The sequence below is a fragment of the Falco punctatus genome (assembly GCF_963210335.1).
Source record: "Falco punctatus genome assembly, chromosome: 2".
Taxonomy (NCBI): domain Eukaryota; kingdom Metazoa; phylum Chordata; class Aves; order Falconiformes; family Falconidae; genus Falco; species Falco punctatus.
In genome coordinates, this window is record NC_137581.1 from 113051840 (window position 1) to 113072506 (window position 20667).

Genomic DNA, 20667 nt, shown 5'->3' on the forward strand with positions numbered 1-20667 from the left:
TAAACTTACAGATAAGATCTACAAACTTAAATAACACAGATATACAAGCCCCGTTGGTTCACTTCATGCTGCCAGGCTGGTGCTTCTCAGAACGTTACACGTGGCGTACACGCTGCTGGAGGGACCCTGGCCCTCTGTGGCAGTGGTCCAAGCTCATTCAGTTTAACTCCAGTGCAAAGCAGTGGCAGATCACGCTGCAGCTACGACTGGGCCCAGCCAGTGGACCTAAACCAGCCATGAATTTAGCCAAGTACGTGGCAAAAAAAGTTACAGTTAACATCTTTAAAACATTTACAAAATGCTACTAACAGTTTCATAATTGTTAAAGGCCAGGTTTAAAACTCCCATGTGTTATGGTTGACTCATTTTCAGTTATTGCAGAGCCACATAACATCCTTTTCAGTGGTGAAAGTCTATTTTTTCCACATAATTTTTCATTTGGAAAATTGGAACTTTTCCATAGAGAAAAAAATTGCATATACCTGGTTATGAATGTAAATCCACCCAACGCTATTTCTAACAACCTAACTTTTCAGTGAGCACTCTTATTCCTGTCCAAGTGACTTCTTTTGATTTTTCTTATGTCATTTTAGAAAGGGTGTCTGTAACACCAGGAAAATTTTATCATGCACACATAGGCTTTTGTTATAGTAGCCAGACTATTAATTCTTCCCTAGTTTCCCCTTTCATATTACAAGCCAAACATTGCTTTCACAAAGTTTTTGTAAATACTCACGTACACTGAATACAGTGCAAATAGTACCATGAATCTTGCAAATTCCACGCTGCCTCGCAGTTTCAAAGTACTTGACTTCATTGCCTAGCTGTATCTAAGCCAAGTTGTCAAGTAAGAATCAAACTTCTGCAGTCAGAAGTCATATTTCTTGCTATATTCAGATTCAAAAGCATGTCCAACTACAAAAAACGGCTTTCAAAAGATCAGATCATTCATCCACATCACATAGTATAAGATTACTAGAACTTAGTTAAAACAAACGAGAAACTCAGAGTAGTTTTGTAAGGGTCAAACATTGTAAAGTGGTATCACCTGCCAAGACTGATTTCACAGTACTTTCTTAAAAAGAGAAAGCTCTCAACATGGTACCTGGGCAAACAAATAATGGTTAGATATGTGGGGGTGGGGGTGTTGTCTGCTGGATAGTAGCAAAAAATATTTGGAAAACTTTAACATTAAAAGTTATTATAGCATAGGAATGAGTTATGTTCATCTGTACTTTAAAGGTCCCTTCACATTCCCCAAAATGGTGCAAACTTATACATCCCCTGCTTCTCAGTTTATACTTCCATTAGCATGAGAGTTTGTCCTCAAATGCAGGTAATCCAAAAGTCACATTTATTTTAAAAATAATTTAAAAAAAAAAAAAAAAAAAAAAAAAAAAAAGGAAAAGGCGGGGAATTGACCAGCTCCAGGTCTGAAATGTTACAGAGATGCCCTTTTATACCCTGAAGCGACACAAACATGGAAGGAAAGCAAATACAGGAATGAGTGTAAGCAAAGACAGTGCTGCAAATGAATCAGACTTTAGAGAGATAGCTTGCCAGGGTAAAGCTGCTAACCCACATCACTGAGATCATAAAACTATCCCCAGAAAATGCCTTGGAACCAGCCAGACTGGCTATCCAAATACCTGCCGACCTGGTACTGAAACTCATCAGCGTTACATACAGCCTAAGAGCACATCATCTAGTCTCTGCAGCTTTGCTATGAATTAGTCCCTTTACTATTAAAGTTTACAAGAGCTGTCAGAAAAGCCAGAATTTAACTGGAGGCACAAGCTTTCCCCTGTTCAAAGTGCAAAAGTCTACCGAACATAACTATTTCTCAGAAACTGGGCTTAGACAATTCAGCAGTTGTATTAAAGTGACAATGAACAAACCCCCAGATATCTTTTTCTGGAAAGTATCTTTCACTTCACATTTCTCCCAAAGCAAAAGTTCATTTCAAATCCAAGAGAGGGCATTGAATACTGCTTCACTATCTTTTGAAAGGATTGCAGAAATTTCCTTCTAGAGGTCAAAACCCCTGAAAGGATCAGAGTACATGTAAAGGCTCAAAAGGTTCTTCCAGGGCTGTTTATCGCAGCAAGATGCCTTCAGCGTTACAGCCTGTGCCTTGTTTGAATAACATAAACATCTTCTGTATTTTCCCAGGAAGATGAATTTCATGGTTGGGGTTTAAACCCACCTCCGGCTCTTGGAGGATCACAGCAAAGTTTCTGCTATAGCAAGACAATCCGCATAAGCATCTCCACCCCTTCACGGCGTAGAGTAGAAGAACATGTTTTACCATATATTCTTCACGTGACCTCATCCCCTACTCTTTAAAATGAACTTAATTAGAATGAATACCAAGTAAACTTTGGTAGTCTAGACATTCACTATCAGCTGCCAGCAATTTCTCATGATTCACAGCCAGAGGCAAATGTATGCCTCGTGCCCAAGCCTCTCCAGGGAAATGTGGGAGGCGTGTAACAGGCAACAACTGAAATCACATTCTGGAAGACTGATTAATACTTTTGCCCATTGCTCAACTTCGTCAGAAACTTGGGACAAGGATAAGTTAAAACTCATGGGAAATGTACTGAATAATGAGACTTCTCTGGGTTGGTTTTTTGGTGTTTTGGTTTTTTTTTATTATTTTTATTTTACCTTCTCCCTCTGGCATAAAAATCACCCTGTGATGTGCTCAGCTGCTTCCCTCCTCTGCTCTGTGCCTCCTGTCCCTGGTCCCCACTCCTCCCTCATTACGTGTCACAGGAAAGAGGAACAGGTTGATATGTTCCCAATTATATCTGGATATCTGACCAGCAGAAGAGATGAACACTTTCCACCTATAAAATTGTTCCAAAACAAAAAGAAAAATCTTCAGTTTCAACAATTTCGGCATAAAATAAATCAAATTGAAAGCTTCAGCTTTAATGAAATGACATTCAGAATTTCAGAAACTACATCAAAGGCCTCACCTAATGCTCTAGGTATCTTTGGTAATCTTTCATAAATTAAATAAAATAAATTTTTAAATTTTCTGAGCTGTTTTACATAAAATATTCAAAGATTTTTGATCTGCAGTATTACCAGTGCTGTCTAATGCAGGTAATGCAGATAGCTCATATGGAATAAATAGTGGGAGGAAAGATTTCCAGACATCCACTCTTTTTGGATTAATCCAAATTTGTGATAATTTGTAGGATTACAGTGTTACTTAATAAGATTTACAGTAATAAAGGCACAAGACAGAAAAATAAATCTGTGGATATTTCCAAATTGAATTTAATCTTCTGAGGTTACTGCCTTTTAAACAACTCTGATACTTCAGATCACAGCTTATACAGATACATTTTGCTCTTTCTTACTAAGATGACTGTATCGTTCATATTTCATCCTGAAAAATTTCCTATATTCATCTATGTTGAGTCTAAAGTGGCAGCAAGAATCAAGTCAAAAAACCCAACCCCAAAACCAGACTCTAAAATAAATTCAAAATATTAGGCTCAGATTTTGACATCCTTGCTGAGCAGTACGTTAAGATCTATGCAAAAATACTTCAAAAACACAACTCACTACAAGTACAGCTGGCAAGATGTGGGTGAACTGGGACTTTCTAATTTGCTAAAACAATTAGTGATGAGAACTCGATTATTTCTGTATTCATGGAGCTAAGTGATAAAATAATGCTGCTCTCTTTCATTATCAGTGTAAAATAAAGGTCATCAGCTGGCTACAAAGATCAAGACCTGAAAGGTACTATTATATGAGCTCCCAGAAAATCCTAGTCATCTATATTCATACCTGAACTTTGCCTGCACACACTGCATTGATGAATATTAGTGTATTAGACAGACAAACATCACCAGCTCAACACGGTCAGTGGTTTAGAGTTTCATTACCAAACAAAACATTTTGCAAGCAAAGTGATTTCATCAGCATATTCAAGGCACTGGCTGGCTCGGTCTGAAGGTCATTTAAAATTCTTTGAAATACAAGACAAAATTTTAATTCTTAAATCTCACATAACGTTTAAAATGCAATATTCTTTAGGAAAGTGTTTCATAATTCTCACTAAAAATTTAATTCACATGACTCATTTCATCATTACCAAGCAGTGTTAAACCTGAAAAGCGCACCCACCTTCTCAGTAAAAAATTAACCATCATGGTATAATACGCTTCGCCCTTCGGTATCGCCTTTCATCTAAAGACCTCGTTGTTCTCAGAGGTATTGCTTCCATTTTATAGGTGAGGAAACTGGTGTGTGAACTAGCTCACCCCTGAGACTACAAAATCAGCGGCCGGCCTAGGGAGAGCAGCCAGATCTGTCAATGACATTTTGATCAATGCTTCGCTTATAAAATTATACAGCTTTTAAATGTATTCCTGTGCCATGGGGGAAAGCCTGAAATGTCTTACTAGATTGACACAAGACTCAAAAATTCCACTTGCACCGGCTGGGGTGTGTCCAAGGGCAAAGGATCATACTCGCCCAGTCTCCAAATTCAGAAGCCACTGTCTGAGATCTGAGCTGATTCAGTCTCAAAACAAGTTGACAGCTGAAAGATCATCCTCTCATTTCAAATGTAAGCTAGAATGAAGTTTTAAGGATGAGAAGCAAAATGATCTCTTTCATATACGCATCTCCCAAAATATTGCTCAGGTAAAAGTCAGAAAGTGGGAACCTTCCCAAAGCAAAATACATCTAAACTCAAACAATAGTGATGAGGCGATTGTCATAAACAATTTGCCTGGAAGTTTAAGAATTACTTATTGTTTGAAAGCACTGGAAAGCGTTCCTTTCTCCCCAAGGCAACTATTTTAACGCTTCTCATTGGAACTGCATCTTAACCCTTTCACAACATCACTGCTCTGTTAACTAGGACCTCACTCTCCTTCGGAAGCGCCCTGCCACGCAGGTGCTGTGCTTACGGAAACTGCGCTGGGAGGCAGGCACAACGGGGCTTTGAAATGTCTTTTTTAAATCACAGCACCGCGTTTCAGTCTGACAGCATGCACACGTAACACATGGCCAGAAGCTTCTCACTTGTACCAGCAGGTGGGCTGGTCTGAAGGAGCAGATATTTAAGTAAAATATCATGCCATTTTCCAGGTGTTAAAACAAACAAGCACAACTCAGACGTGTATGTGAGAGGGGGGAAGCAGGAGAGTGGAACACTTCTGCTTTGCAGAACATCACTCTGGGCAACTGAAATCTGAAGTTTAGCCCAACAGTATTTAGACCTTTGAAATCCCATTTTTCTCCCAACACAAGAGAGCCCTACGGGGAGAGCAGCCGTAGGCTGGGGGTAGGGAGCGTGATTCTCAGCATGGCTCAGTCACGGGTGGCCTCTGCCTTGTGCCATACCTGAAGCTGTCATGCAGCGTGGTGGCCATCCTCCTGTTCCACCACCACCGGCAAGAGGCAGCGGGCCAGTCTCCACCTCTACTGGGGCTGTTGGTCAACGTGTGGGGCCAGCAGGTAGCAGGGGAACATCAGCATGATGTAGCCACCCAGGATCTCTTATATGTTTCACGTGGAGGTGCAGCAGTCAGATAACTTTATAGGAATTCCTTTTTGGAAGGGAATGTTTTCCCCTCCAGAGCAGTCGAACACTCCCCAGCTTGTTATTCCTCAGTGCCTGCAAGATCCCCACAAGGAACCTAATGGATCCTCCCAGGTGATGCCCTTTCCCTTCACCTGCCAGGCCGTGCCCATCTTGGGACTGCACAGCATCTCAGATGCCTTTAAGGAAGTCTCCGTTAGGACATTCGTGCAAAAGATGCATTATTCAGGGAACTCCCATAGCACAATCCATACAACCTAGGGACTTTAAACATGATTTTTCCCCACACACCCCTTCCTATGAGGGGAAGGAGTTTACTGCAGTGAAATTTCGCCATTCAGCTTTGCAGCCTCCCCTGCATAGCAAGGATACGGTAGGGAAGGAAAGGGTGCACAAACTGACAACCATTCTCTATACCTTTTCCACCATTTACCATGATACTGCAGTGGATGAGGGGAAATAAGGACGTTATTGCAAGAAAGACATAAGCCAACCCTTGCAGTAACCAAACACCAAGAAACACAAATAGCATTCTTCATAAGTCACCGTTGAACTATCAGGTTTCTTTTATGAGAATAATTAACCACGTGTGATGCTGAATAATAAGTCAGTAATACAGGGGATTCTGTGCAGACTACATACACCAAAAGGGCTACACACAAGGAATACTAAACTTTCCTACGTGCGCTACCTGGACACAGGGTGTAAATATACAGAAATAAAAGGAACTCCTTTATCCGCATGACACAGCCTAAGAGAAAAGAATCCCCCTCCCTGTTCACCCTCTCTGGCTCAGATCAGTACAAATGAGTATTTTCAGAAGCAGAGAGGAAGCAAGCACAGGGAGATGGTTTAGAAACAGCATCTTTGAGTTTGGCAAGGTCTCAAGGTCTACACTGATAATGGCACCATATCCCCACCACTGCACTATAAAATATATTTACAGTTGCAGACTTAAACAGTTCAAGTGAAGAGTAAAAAAAGGGAAAAAAAGAAAAAGGTAACTTTTCTAACCTTTCCATAACACAATCCATTGTCAACCACAAGGAAAACCTCACACTAAGCACGTGAAACGTGCAACCCTGCAAAATGTAATCTAGTTGAGTGCGTCTTTCCCACACCCTTTGATTGACCAAACAAATAAGGAATTTTTCCCCTTTCCTGTCACCTTGTTACTTCTCTTTGTTTTTTCCTCCCCTTTCCAAACCCTGCTTCCCCCCTGAGTTGGAACTGGCTCCCTAGAAAATTCCCTTTTCTAAGCTCCCTCCAAGTACACAGTTGACTCAATGACATGGTGCAAAATCACTTGCATTAGAGGATGGCACCTTTTTCTTGTTGTCCAGTAAGACTTTAAACTACAAGGTGAGCAAATATATATATATATATATATATATATATATATATATATATATAACTACAAAACAAGATCTGGCATGTCTGAAAGAAAACCAGTTTCAGCACAATTGTTCAGAGATTAGGTACAACCTAACCTTTTTGTATTTAACTAAAAGTTTATTCAGGAGGATGTTACTTCCTTATTTTCATTGACAACACAGCAATAAAAACCCCAGCACACCCCCTGTCACAAAACTATAGTAAAGGTGAAACCCACTGCCTTTTTCTCTGCCACGTGGCATTTACTAGAAGCAGACTATAGTAACACCACTATATTCCAATTGCTGTTATTTAACACTGATTTTATAAACAGTAAGCTGATTTCTTCCAGAACTTCTCTTTGTGTTGTCTCAGACTGACTAAACAGCTACCTGTCCCACAGGACAGAGGTTTCATTAGATCTGAATAAACACCAGCTCTTGATTTTCAGTTGTGTGGGAGCTGTTTAAAAAAGCTGGTGAACTACCTGACGCCTCCTTGCCAGAGAGCATGCAGGCATCTGCCCCCCTGTTTGCGCTGTGCCCCCCGACACAGAGCACAAGGGACACAAAATCGTATTGCTCATCTCTATGCCAGCGCACTGAGAGCATGATGACTTTTCCCAATGCCTGGGAAAAAAAAACATTTGATTTTTTTAGCATCCCCATGCTGATGTGATTCACAGCTATTGTTATTTATTCTGCTATACAGCTTTCATGTGGATAATCAGTCAAGCAATCTGAATGATGAATTAAGTCTTTAAGATGAAATTCTACCACTCTCAGTGACTGTTTTATACTAGCCTGAAACAAATTACCTTTGAGTTCACAAAAGCTTTAACAGAGAAAGGTAACTCAGAAATATGGCATTATAGAAAAAAAACATATGTTGCTAGTAACGCCTATGATAACCTTATCATCTCCACATAGCAAACGTGGTACCTGAGCAGACGATTTCCACAAAGCCATCTCTTGATCTTTTTCTTAATCCAACACTCAGACTCATCTTCATGTTTGCAAAACATAGCCACTTGTTCTTTTTTCCCCAAACTGTTGAAAGCACGTCCATATCATCTACGGAATATTCTTCTAAATGAATAGCATGATCTATTCTCAATAGCAAGCCATTTTTCAAGAGGCAACAAACTTTATATAGAGAATAAATAAATTTATAAAATGAATACTTCATATCTAAAGAGAGAACTAATTGATATTACTAAGTGCCTCCACCTGTCAGAGGATTTTATTAATAGCTTAGTTTTAAATAATCATTCTTAGGTAAAGATTGCTTATTTAATTTTCACTATTTTCTCAATGGTTAGGAACGATATAAACCAGTAAAACATCACATTAGGTGATGGCTATTTCAAAAGTGTCTCCTTTGCAGTGAAAGATACTAAAACCATTTTAGAAAGATACGCTGACACAAACTGTTTGTCATAAAAGAGGTAGGCAAGACACCTTTTCAGTGTGAGTTTGGATTAAAACACATAAAGAACCCAATAAGATTTTCCACATTCTTACATTAAACTACATGTTAAAAATAAGGCTGCTCTTCTATTAGTAGTTTTGGTAGCATGCTTGGCTCTTGCTGAGGGCCTGTCAGCTCTCAGAAGGTGACTTCTGCAAGATCAGAATTTTTACATGATCAAGAATCATCTTGTAAGCGTAGGAAATCCATGGGCAAAAGCAGTAAATAAATGTTTACAACGTGTATTTATTTATATACAAATATATCCACGTACTTCACAGCTTTGCTTTGGACAGAGAGATAACGCTGATTGTGTGGTTATGTCACAAATACAGCTGAAATAAAGAAGCTGTTTAATATCCATATAGCCTCTTTCAAAATTAAGATATTTGTTAACTCTGTGAAAGGACACTCTGAACTAATAATTTCATAGTTTTCATGAATATAAGCCGTTCTGAGAAAAGCTGAAGAAACCAAAGTACTAGCAAAAATGGCACGGTAAGAGTCATAAAACAAAATGCTTTGACACATTTCGGTCATATTAAGCACAGGACTGAAAAATACTGAGAGCACTGAGATACGATGGCATGTGAGGACATACGACAACTGGTACAGAATATAAATATCCATTTGTACTTAACTGTCATGCAAGGGGGTTTTACTGTTCTTAGAATGATGCAGATTACATCTGGAATGCTATTTGAAATAATGATTTTCAGTACCATTTTCAGAGAAAATATTGTTGCAATTTTAAAGTTTGCCAGCCTTTAGCAAACTGGTTTGGGGATTTTAGAGCTTCTATCCAAATGTCATGTGTGTCCAAACGCCATCCTGCCTACAGGTCACTTTGGGGAAGTTAGCACTGAAACAAGGGAAGAATTACCCTCCCTTTCCTGAATTGGAAGAAAGTGAGTTGTGTGAAAGCTGGACTATGGGTCTGTTCGAACATATCAGCTAGTTCCACTTTCCTCAGCTGCCAACCTTAATTCCTACAGAGAGCAAAAAGTTTAACCAAGACCAGCTTTTTTTTTGAAAGCATCATGCCCATTATTCAGCATTTGTCTGTTTTTATTGACAATATCTAAATACAACCACCTCCTCTTAACTGAAATTTGGAAAGTAAAAAGTGATGGAAGAGTATGTGCGTGAGAGTGGATTTAAGCCAATATTTTTGTGTCCTCTGGTAGTGAGAGCTATTGCATACTTTAAATGCAATACCTCAAAATATACTTTAAAAAATCACCAAGAGTTGATGTTTGATATGATCTCCAAGTATAATCTTTGAATGACATTATACCAAGAAATATAGGTTATATATATATTACATATATATTAAAAAATATATAACCAAGGAATAAAGTTTATTTTTGTAACAAACTGAATTCCCTTAGCAATTGGTTCAACACAAAATGATCACAAATCTCACTGAGTTCACTTAGTAACCTTCTACTTTCAGTTTTCTAATGTAAACCACACTTTAAATTTAAAATCCCCCTTAGCTCCTCAAAAACACTCTTCCACACTTTAAACTGTTGCAAGATATACTTTTTTTTTTTTTTTTTTTTTTTTTAATGAATTAGCTGCAAACATGATCACCATTAACAACAGCAGTCAGCCACAGTGGTCAATAAAGTACAGGTAGATGCTCAGACACTACAGTATCAAAATCGCCTCGAGAGAGAGTACAGACATGTGGAGGAACACAGGTAACAGATAAATCTTCATATCAAATACCTAGGAAAACATTTGGGAATTAGGGTTAAATGAAGTAAATTGAAACATTAATAAAAAGGAATTTATTGGAATTTTTTTTTCTTAGTAATTGAAAAATAAAGGAGCAATAAAACTGATTTGAGATTGATGTTTCAGAAAAAGAAGTAGCTGGCAGCATTCAGTATGTCTTGAACACCAGATTTTACAACACACTGAATCCTTTCTATAGAAAAAATTAGCATAAAAAGTAATCAGCTGTTACAAAGACACCAATTATGAAAAGCTGTGTGCTCATGTGCACATGCGCACACACACACGCTAATCTCTACATTGTGCTCTTTCCATAGCATTGGCTTGAATTTTGGGGGCATCAAAAAAATCAGAAGTAAGGTTCCTTTGTTTCATTAGGCATCTAATATCTATATTCAAACTAAAGAGCAGTGGATAAATTAACCCTCTCATAGTCAATCCAATGTTCAATTCTATGTAGGCTTCATCTAGTTTTTCTGTAGAGGGCCAGAAAAATTGCACCACAGAGACTTCAAGTGTACATTTGCTCCATTAATATTTTCATTTTAGAACAATAAGGGATAAAATAATCTGGCAAGGTTTCAGTGCTCAAAGTCAATCAGATACCATAAAACTTAATTATGGATCGGTCTCATTGGCTTCTCTTAGTTTTATGCCAGCTTAGTACCTAAGGCAGAAACAACAAATTCTTTGTGCTGTGCCAGCACCTACTGACCCCACAATGTGAGGAATCGGCACCCAAAAGCTGTTGCAAGCTTGTCCGCAGAATTTAGCTCAGGATTCACAAAATAACGAGCAGTAGTCAGAAGTGGAAACTCGGATCACCCAACTCTTGACCTCTTGCTTTAGCAAGCACCTAACGGCTTTTCTTTCCCTACATCACACATACTTAAGATTGAATACCTCTCTCTCACAACATGCAGATCCACTTCTTAGAAAGCAGAGCTGCAAACTACTGGCACAAGGGAAGAGGGTTGTTGACATGACTCGAGTTCACCTGCTTCACCAGGGGCAGCTGCTGATCTGGAGCTCACCACTGACAGCAGAAGACATGCATGGAGTTACATGTCACTAGTTAGACTGCTCTGGTGCAGTGCCACTCGCCACAGTGGGCTCTGTCATCCCAAACAAGTGAAGTATGGTTTCTACTGTTTTTTTCTGATCTTAGGGTGAAAAGCTTTGATTTTAAATTCAAGTGAGTTGTTATTTAAGAAAGGTAGAACACTTAAGCCTTCTCTCCTACCTATCGAGCCAGGAGCATCCGTAATGCCCATGCCTGGAGCAGCCGATTTGTTCTGGAAGCTGGGAAATTGGCACCTGTTCCAACACGCTCCGAGGGCAGCCCCAGCCCCATGAGCAAGCTGCTGAGAGCATCACCTCTCTGGTCTCAGCAGTCTCATTCCTTGCACTGTAGCCTTTACAACTGGGCTGTTTATATTCAGAGCTCGGAGGCCTGGGGCTGGAATCTGAGGATGACTGTATTTCACTGAGCTACAGTTCTTAGGGGGGCACCAAGGCAGAATCTTCGAAAGCTTTAGGCTTTCAGTGGCAGCTACTCAGACTACTTTCAAACATACCTTATCTGCATTCAGTGAAGGAGCGAGAGATTTGCCTCCCCCTCACCATGGACCCTTAAAATAAGGGTGTGAGTGCATAACGTTCTCCTGTGGCCAGTAACGAGCTCTTCTTTACCACTTCTTTTTAATTTCCATCCTCCTCAACCAAATAGCATACGCAATGTCTATCCAAAGTCAATGCTATTTGCCAGGCCTGAAATATTTTGTAGTCGTATATATTCCATAGTCACAAACCGGTGAGGAGTGTAAGGGGTCTATGGTCTCTGCTAAAGGACTGGCCACACGATATATACTACTATAGCATGATGCAGTCACATTGATATACAGCTTCTGACCTCCAGCTCTGCTGGGGCGGCGCACAGCCCTGTGTACCGTTCCTCTTACGCACCTGCATTTTCTTCTGGGCAGAATGGCAATCATTGTAGGACCGACTGTATTGCAAAAAAAGTAAAAATATTTGAGAAGGAATTGTAAATCCTATCTTCAGAGTAACTTTTCTGGCATATTAATAGGTCAACTTCTATTGCTTACTGTAGACAAGCAAATCAAAACAATTATCTGCTCTACCCTAGGCATTCCCTATCTGCAAAGTCACATACCCAAAATGCAGGTGTCTCAAAATCAAGGATGATGTCGCCTAACCTCTCCAAAATATACATATCCTGGAGAAGGCTTTAGTGGCACAAACATATATGGTCTTCACCACTGATTCTTTGTATGCTTGACTCCTTTTTATCCTGCCTTCTCTAGTCTGCCCCTATCTCCTGTTTACACCCATACCTTCAGCTCATCATCATTGCTCCTCACCTTCTTCAAGATGTTCTTCACAGCTGTTCATTATTGTATCTTTTTAATCTGCAGAATTTTGTTGCTCTTTTGGACCGAGTTACATTCTTGAAATGCTATTTTATTGACCAAGCATAGGCAAGTTTTTTAAAGGGATGTTAAAACACATCTCTCCATATTCCAGGTTTTAAGTGTGGGGTAGAAACAGACACAATTCAAGAGAGGAATTTTTGTTGGTTTTGGTGTCTTTTTAAACATGATCAAAGTAATTTCCTTTGCTCTTCTCTCATAAAAAGTGGAATTGGCAAAACTGTCCATAAAAATTCATCTGAGACTCCTACTAAGCATGAAAAATGTCATTCTGATTTGTCAAAGTCTGACAGCTAAAGAACTGCTAGCAACACACAATCAGACCAAGGGCTGGGCAGCCTTAACAACAGGCAACCCTAGCTATAACTCAACCCATCTTTAATCAGGGAAGGAAATAAACATTTATTATAATGCCTTGAAAGAAAAGCTGAAGGCCAAGGAGTCACCTGTCTGTCCTCCAGTCCCCGCACAACTTAACAGGGGAGGTGGAAAGGGAAGTGGAAAACAACCCTTTCACAAGCTGGATGGAGGGCCAAAAATAAAAATATTTCTTAAAAAAAATGAGGCAGAGGGACCCTGGTGTGCGCCCTGTCCCTATACTTACGTAGAGATGAAAGGGGGAAAAGCAGGTTCTCTTCAGAACTGTCCCATGAGCCCGTACACACAGATAGTGCTGAATCCACACAAAAATTAATTTTGTGTCAGAAGCAAATGACAGGCACGTACAACGGTGTGGAGCAGGACCAGACAGCACAGACTTCATGGCCTTCAATAAAACCACCCTGCTGTGGCAAGTCCCCTTCAAGCATCTGACCTGCAGGTCCTCCCATCAGTTGTTTGAAATGTCTCCCCCTCCCTGGGGTTGCCACAGGAGGTCTCAGACCTTGCCCATATCCAGATCCCTTTGCAAGCCATCAAACTGCTGCTCAGACAGCAAATGGCACACACTCTACAGGGGTTTAAATTGTTAATTGCCGGGAGGTAGCTGACGATTATTGTACTGTGTGAAAGTACATGCTATCCAGAAGACAAGGAGACTAGTTCCCAAAACGGGCTGGCAACACTAAGCCGGGACTTACGGGTAATCATTTAGATAGCAATATGATACTCAAGGCCTCCTCTTCCATACAACTTCCCCTCCCTGGGGGCTAGCAAAGGGCCACCAAACTCCATCACCACCACTACTCCCACTCCAGGGCTGACCAGCTTCAACCAGCAGGTCTGTGTTGACTGGCAGCGGTCAGCACAGGGCTGTACCATACACAAGCAGAATTTCCCAAGGGGTCCTTACACCTTTCTGAGCAAAGGACATCTCCTCCCCCCCAGCACAGTTGCTACACACACCTCTGAATTTCAACAGCAGAGACAGAAGCTCTTAATGCTATGTGGTACATGAGAGCGTCAAGCTAGCAGAGGTCACGTATGCAAACGGAGCCAAGGGAGCAGGAACACGTGCATGAGCAGTTACTGCAGCAGCACTATTAATATGACAGCTTGCAAATCACCACAAGTTGCATGTTTGAGCTTGAGACAGAAACAAGACGGGCTGTTAGGTGGTCACACTTAATTCCAGGAGGAAATCCAGAGCATGTATCTCCTCGGGTCATCTCAGTCATGCTCTAGAGGATATTACAATGAAAAAATTGAAAAATGAACAAGAAAGGCATCTTCATTGGACAAAAATAAGGTTGTGCAATATACAGTGTCCTTGCATGCAACTCTGGCCACAAAAAAATGCTGCTTTTTTTTTTTTTTTTAATTTCCCTGACCAGCTTTTGAAATGCATTTCGAAATGAGCTCTCCAAAGCTGCTCTAGGCAATTTGAAACTCTTGAGTTTTAATGGGATTACTAAATTCAGGTCCTTTAGGTCCCTTTGAAAAACTGCTTGTTACAGTGGTTAAAAAAACTGCAATAAATGAAAACTGCAATTTATACAATTTAAGCATTGCTCTCTTGAATATTTGGTGATTTGCATAATCCGCAAAAAGCAGAGCAGTAAACTGATATATGTTATATTTGATAAAAATAATAACTAGGGCCACAGTCCAAACAAATTTCCACGAAAAAAATGAAACCAATCAATCGGTAAAAAACCACTCGTGTAGTTTTGCAGCTCATCCTTACTTTCGCCTCCCCCCCGGGAAGCACAAGCAAGGGATGCAGCAGTGTTAAAGCAAGGGATGCAGCAGTGTTACCGGCAGGTGGCACCGCCAAACCAGGCAGCCACCAACAGCGCAAAGCTCCGCAGGGGCGCACGGCGGCTCCTCGCAAAGCAGGCGCAGAACCAGGCGCATCCCCCGCCTCATCGCATTAACTGCACCACCACCATTCTGCATTTCGTTCCTTGCACCACCACCATGCTGCATTTCGTTCCTTGCACCACCACTGCTGCATTTGTTCCTTGCACCACCACTGCTGCATTTCGTTTCTTGCACCACCACCATGCTGCATTTGTTCCTTGCACCACCACTGCTGCATTTCATTTCTTGCACCACTACCACCATTCTGCATTTCGTTCCTTGCATCACCACCATTCTGCATTTTGTTCCTTGCACCACCACTGCTGCATTTGTTCCTTGCACCACCACCACCATTCTTCATTTCGTTCCTTGCATCACCACCATTCTGCATTTCGTTCCTTGCACCACCACCATTCTGCATTTCGTTCCTTGCACCACCACTGCTGCATTTGTTCCTTGCACACCATGCTGCATTTCGTTCCTTGCACCACCACCATTCTGCAATTTCTTCCTTGCACCACCACTGCTTCATTCCCCTGCCCCCCCCCCCCCCCCCCCCCCCCTTTTCTCTTAGGAAAAAACCAAACCCACACAACAAAACCACCCCCAAAACCTGAAAAAATAATGAGCAGCTCTCTTGGCTTCTCAGTCAGGCCAGGCTTCTGCAGTCACACTTTGCGTGCACATGTGTACACAGCTGTTTGCAACCAAAAGTTCTCTTTTAAGGATACATATTTTTCCAGGTTTGACTATGAAATAAAAGCACCAAGCTCAGCAGGGGAGAAGGTGCAGTGTGAGCTCAACTGATTAGAGACCTGATGACCCACAGGACTGCAGCAGGTTCCTTCAAGGCTTGGAGCCTCAAGTGCAAGGCACGGATCTGTAGTCCAGCACATGCTGTTTTGGCTGTGCCCAGGACTGTTTCATGCTCCCTTGTCCCCAGCCTCCAGGACAGGCGAGGGTTATGTCAGCATCCACCAACGACAGAGGCAAAATAATCACCTCCAAATCTATTTAATTCTAAAATGTTTCCAGGAGTTGAGAGAATTAATTTGTTCAAACAATTAAATCAACCAACCAAAGAAAACCCCTACAACACAAAAACCCTCACAGACTATAAGAAAGATACAAAGCCAGAGAAGTCAGTGGAAAGAGTCATTGTTATTTGCTTAGTTTTAATCCTTTGGTTAGTGTAGGTGGATAGTTCTGGGTAGAGGAAAATACATAAAACAGCCTAGTTGTTTAGTGTCCAAAGAGTCAAGAACAGGAACAAAATCATGTTTGTGGCCAGAGTGGGATTCATTTTCCGTTTATTTCCAAGGCTGATTTATTTCACTTAACTGGAAATTTACAGCAAAGGTGTCAGCAGCTGAGCCTGCCACCTTAGACTCCCTTCATAATCAACACTGAGAAGTAAGTACTTCAGGGCCCAATTATCTGACCCATTTTAGATTACTATTTTTCCCAGATGAACTGACTTGCAACAAGAAGTGTCTGTTTCTTTCCATTGGCCATAAAGCAGATCCAGGACAACCAGGTCAGACATAACAGGCATATATACATGTTTTCTCAGTAAAACCTTCCCTCACCTGGTGCTCCAAAGAGCCGTGAACATTTCTCTGCACCATTAACATCACCAGTTCAGAAGCAGCCCAGCCACATAACTATGAAACGTTTCTCCATCTACCCAGAGAAACAAGCAGCTTCAGGTAAGGTTTGAGGAAGTGCGGTGTTGGAAAGAGGAGCGTATGAAAACACCATCTGTATTTTTAAAACAAGAAAGTGTAAACCTAGCATGATTTTTTGTGACACGAACACAGCATTCCAGGAAGCTACTCCAGGTATACCAGCGTACTGTTGGTCACCTGCTTCACGCTACAACATGCCTGACGTGGCCCAGACCCTCTCTTCTTGCAGGTGGAGATTTCTCTCCTTCCCCTAAGTTACTTGGCTTGTCTTGGGAGCTTTTCCATGAAATCTTCATACTGCACTAAGAGGTGACTTCTACAAATACACAGTGTGCAGCACAATTGGCACTGACCCTTTCTTTAGCAACTTCCCTCATGGGTACTATAAGTGTAAACAGTCACTCATCACCGTAACTTTGGGGGGGGGGGGTAGTAATGCAGGGGAACACGTGGTGCAACGTGTGGTGCAACACGGTTTTGTCTGTGCAATGGAAGCAGCATCTCAGCAGAGGGAATGCGAGGGTGAGGTGCGGAGGGAACCAGCCTTCAGTGTGACAGACTGCCAACACACCAGGACTGCCCATGTGCCGAGGTCAGATGCTCCAAGGAATAAAACTGCTCTCCACTACTCATAAACCATTTTTCCTCCTCCAAATACTTTTACTGCTCTCACACACTGGTTTAAAATCTGAATGATTTCTGGAAGAGTTTGATGCTTTATATGGAGTACCTGATTTCTATTGCATAAAAATCCAGTTTAATTATGTGGTCACCTGTTGAGAGAATAAGTTACCTTTGGTGAGATTTGCTATCTGTCGTGGTTTAACCCCACACAGCAACCAAGTACTATGCAGCCACTTGCTCACTCCCTGCCCTGCCCCAGTGGGACAGGGAGGAGAATTGGGGGAAAAAGCGAAAACTTGAGGGCTGAGATGATAACAATTTAATAATTGAAACAAAATAAAGTGATGATGACTATGATGATGATAATAACAATGATAATAATGAAAATGAGCAGGAAGGGGAGAGGAATAAAATCCAAATGGAAGGAAAAAAAAACCAAACAAGTGATACACAATACAAATGCTCACCACCCGCTGACCAGCCAGTCTCCAAGCAGTGATCAGCAAGCCCCAGCCAACTCCCCCCCAGCTTATATACTCAGCATGACATCCCATGGTATGGAATACCCCTTTGGCCAGTTGGTGTCAGCTGTCCTGGCTGTGTCCCCTCCCAATTCCCTGTGCCCCCCCAGCCCTCTCCCTGGCAGGGCCTGAGAACCTGAGAAGTCCTTGACTCAGTATGAACATCACCCAGCACCAACCAACCCCATCCGTGTGCCATCAGCATTGCTCTCACACCACACCCAAAACACAGCCCTGCTCCAGCTGCTGAGAAGAACGTTAACTCTGTCCCAGCTGAAACCAGGAATATCTGTGCAAGCCAAGAACAATACAAATTTGCTACCTCAGTAAAGCTGAGAGGATTACCCTCTAAGTATTTGATTTAATCCTTTGATAGAAGTGTCCTGTGTATACATCTATAGTAAAAGTAGTGAAGGAACAACAGGACAAACAGATTTTTCTCATGGGCTAAACCCTAAGCCTTTGATGATGTTCCAAATACAAAGGCTTCAATCCTCCAAAGTCTTAAAACATCATCAGTGGTCTCAAAGCCGTATTTATTTGGTGTCTTGCAGAACTAAGTCGTAATTGCTGTCAGACGGTCATATTGCTCACTGAGAAGAAAAGTTTCTTCATTCATGATGTTTAGCTAATTACATTCGTTTCTATCTCAATAGCCTGTGGGAATAGTTTAATCCACCTCATTAATCACATCACAATTATAACTCTTTGTCCATCTAGTTTTCAATACATTTTTTATTCTAATCACACTAGCAGCTAGCAACATCATTTTAAGATGAGCTAATCGCTCTGTAAACACTTGATCCAAGTCAATCCCAGCTCTAATGCAGTCGGGGACATTCACAGTCATTACTGACAGCCTTGCCCGTTGTGCTGGGACCTTCACGTCAAGGTAGAAGCTCCCAAGAGCCATTTGTGCATGTGGCTTATGCCTTCCTCCTAAGTAGTGTGTGTCTGTAAGTCCTTCCCCAGTGCAGCTAACTTAGCCATTTTTTTGCAAGTTCTGGCTTCTCCTTTAGATTCAGTTGGCGAATGGAAGCTATTAAATGGTAGTTTCTTCCACGTTTTCTGCCTAGAACAGTACGGGCGAGAGGGCAATAGAAGATACTTCTGCTAGGGAGTTGTATGTTTTTAGCTTCCCCCTTACGAAACTTCAGCAAGACTTTTAGCCATAACCAGTGAGACTTTCCACACACCTGCTGGCAGACACGTTTTGGGCTCCTCACCAGATTTCTACCGTCATTTCATGCACTGCCACTGTGAACACTCATTTTGCAAGGAGAGCGCTTAAGCAATCAAAAGCTTTAGAACTAGTCAAACCATGGAAGTCTCAGTGAACCTTTCAAAAGACTTCTCATATTGCAGAGTCAAGGGCAAGGGGAAAACAGTATTTTGCATGGTGCACAATTCCTCTACTTCCCAAAAGCAGTAGGACAGCTGTTTCGAAGACGAATAAGCCCTGGTCATCACTGATGGTTTTTTCTGCAGATCCGTGGCAGAAAGAGAACCTTAAATACTGAATAAAACTTAACTAATGGCCCAAAAGGGGGGCACTATGTCCCTACAGTGATCGCTGTATCACTATAGCGGCACTTCCAAACTTACAGACGGTGCACAACTTGTAGCAAAAAGCCATCCCAACCCAGGTGTAGCAGAAAAGAGTACATGTACACCTTTGCCTCAAGCTTCAGCAGTTGCAAGGCCGCGTTGCTAAATTGGTGCTGCCTCAGTGTCTCAGTTTAAGGGTCGGTACTAAAGCCCAAGACAGCTGGATACTGTTCTTGAGTCTGTCACCAGCCTGAGCTCTCCACACCTCTGTTTCCCCCCACATCACAAACCTCCTGCACTGAAAGGGAACAAAGATTAGCGTGCGCTACTTTGAGGGGATAAAGACCAAGAATTTCCTTTCTGACCCTCTCTTTAAAGCAACCAGCATGCTCTCACATCACTTCTGAACCGCCCCCTGATCACACAGACCTTTCTGTAATTGCTTCCACCACCCACACAGTTGTTTAGCAGGCTAAATTGCAAATGTCCCCTGGCCTTTCACATGGGAAAAAAGAGCTGTTTTGATCAACCATGACTTCCGTGGTAAGAATTAAAGAAGGACTTGACAAATAAGTGGAAACCTGTGTCCTGTTAACACATGTGCATTCCACTCTTGATACGTCTCTGTGTTTGGCTGTCTGTGTGGAGAAGTGGGCGACAGTGACAGAGTATCAGAGCACAGACCTGACATTGGTGTAACAGAATACAGAAAGTACAGTTCAAAAGCAATAAGCAACAATTTTACTGCTTGATTCTTACCACAGTGGCTGGAACCCAGAAGTCTGAATCCCTACTGTTATGTGTTAGAAATACACTGTCAGAAAATAAAGATGTTTCATATTGAATGAGGAAGGCACCTAATCCTTTAGGGAGAATAACAGAAGTTATTTTAAAGGGATACCATCAAACCATGAAAGCTACAGTGCTGGTTGGCTCCCCTCAGTTTTGGAGATCCTAGAAATACAGTTCTGAGTTCTCCAACACCTCTCATTCTCCCCTCTTTAAAAAGGGGACTTATATTTTCAAAGTTAAGGTGTAACAGCCACTCAGATTTTGTCACCAATACTTCTCAAAGTCCTTTTTCCTAAAACTAAGTGCTGCCCGTTGGGGTTTAGAAAATACATTACCCCAGATGTTTCTTTAAAATTAGACCCTTGAGGCACAGGTTACACTGAACAACAACAAGTATCAAAACTCTGCCTGGCACTGAGCAAGAACCCCCTCTGTGCTCTTCCCTCACCCTGTCAGGGTGTCCTTGGCAAGAGGCTCCTCTACTGCAGTAGCCCAAATACAATCTCATGGAGTAAATATGGGGGAGCAGAGCATGGGGCTCACCTCATGCCTGGACCCGAGTTTCCCTCGCATTCACCACAATCATGAAAAATCACAAGTTTTTTCAATTACAAGTTTAAGAAAGTAAGAAGTCCAGT

The 20667-nt window shown here is 41.6% G+C and overlaps 1 protein-coding gene across 1 annotated transcript in view; it reads right to left on the bottom strand.

Moving 5' to 3' along the window:
- POU1F1 (POU class 1 homeobox 1) overlaps positions 1–20667 on the bottom strand; it is a 73695-nt gene that overhangs the window by 23835 nt on the left and 29193 nt on the right. The window lies entirely within an intron of this gene.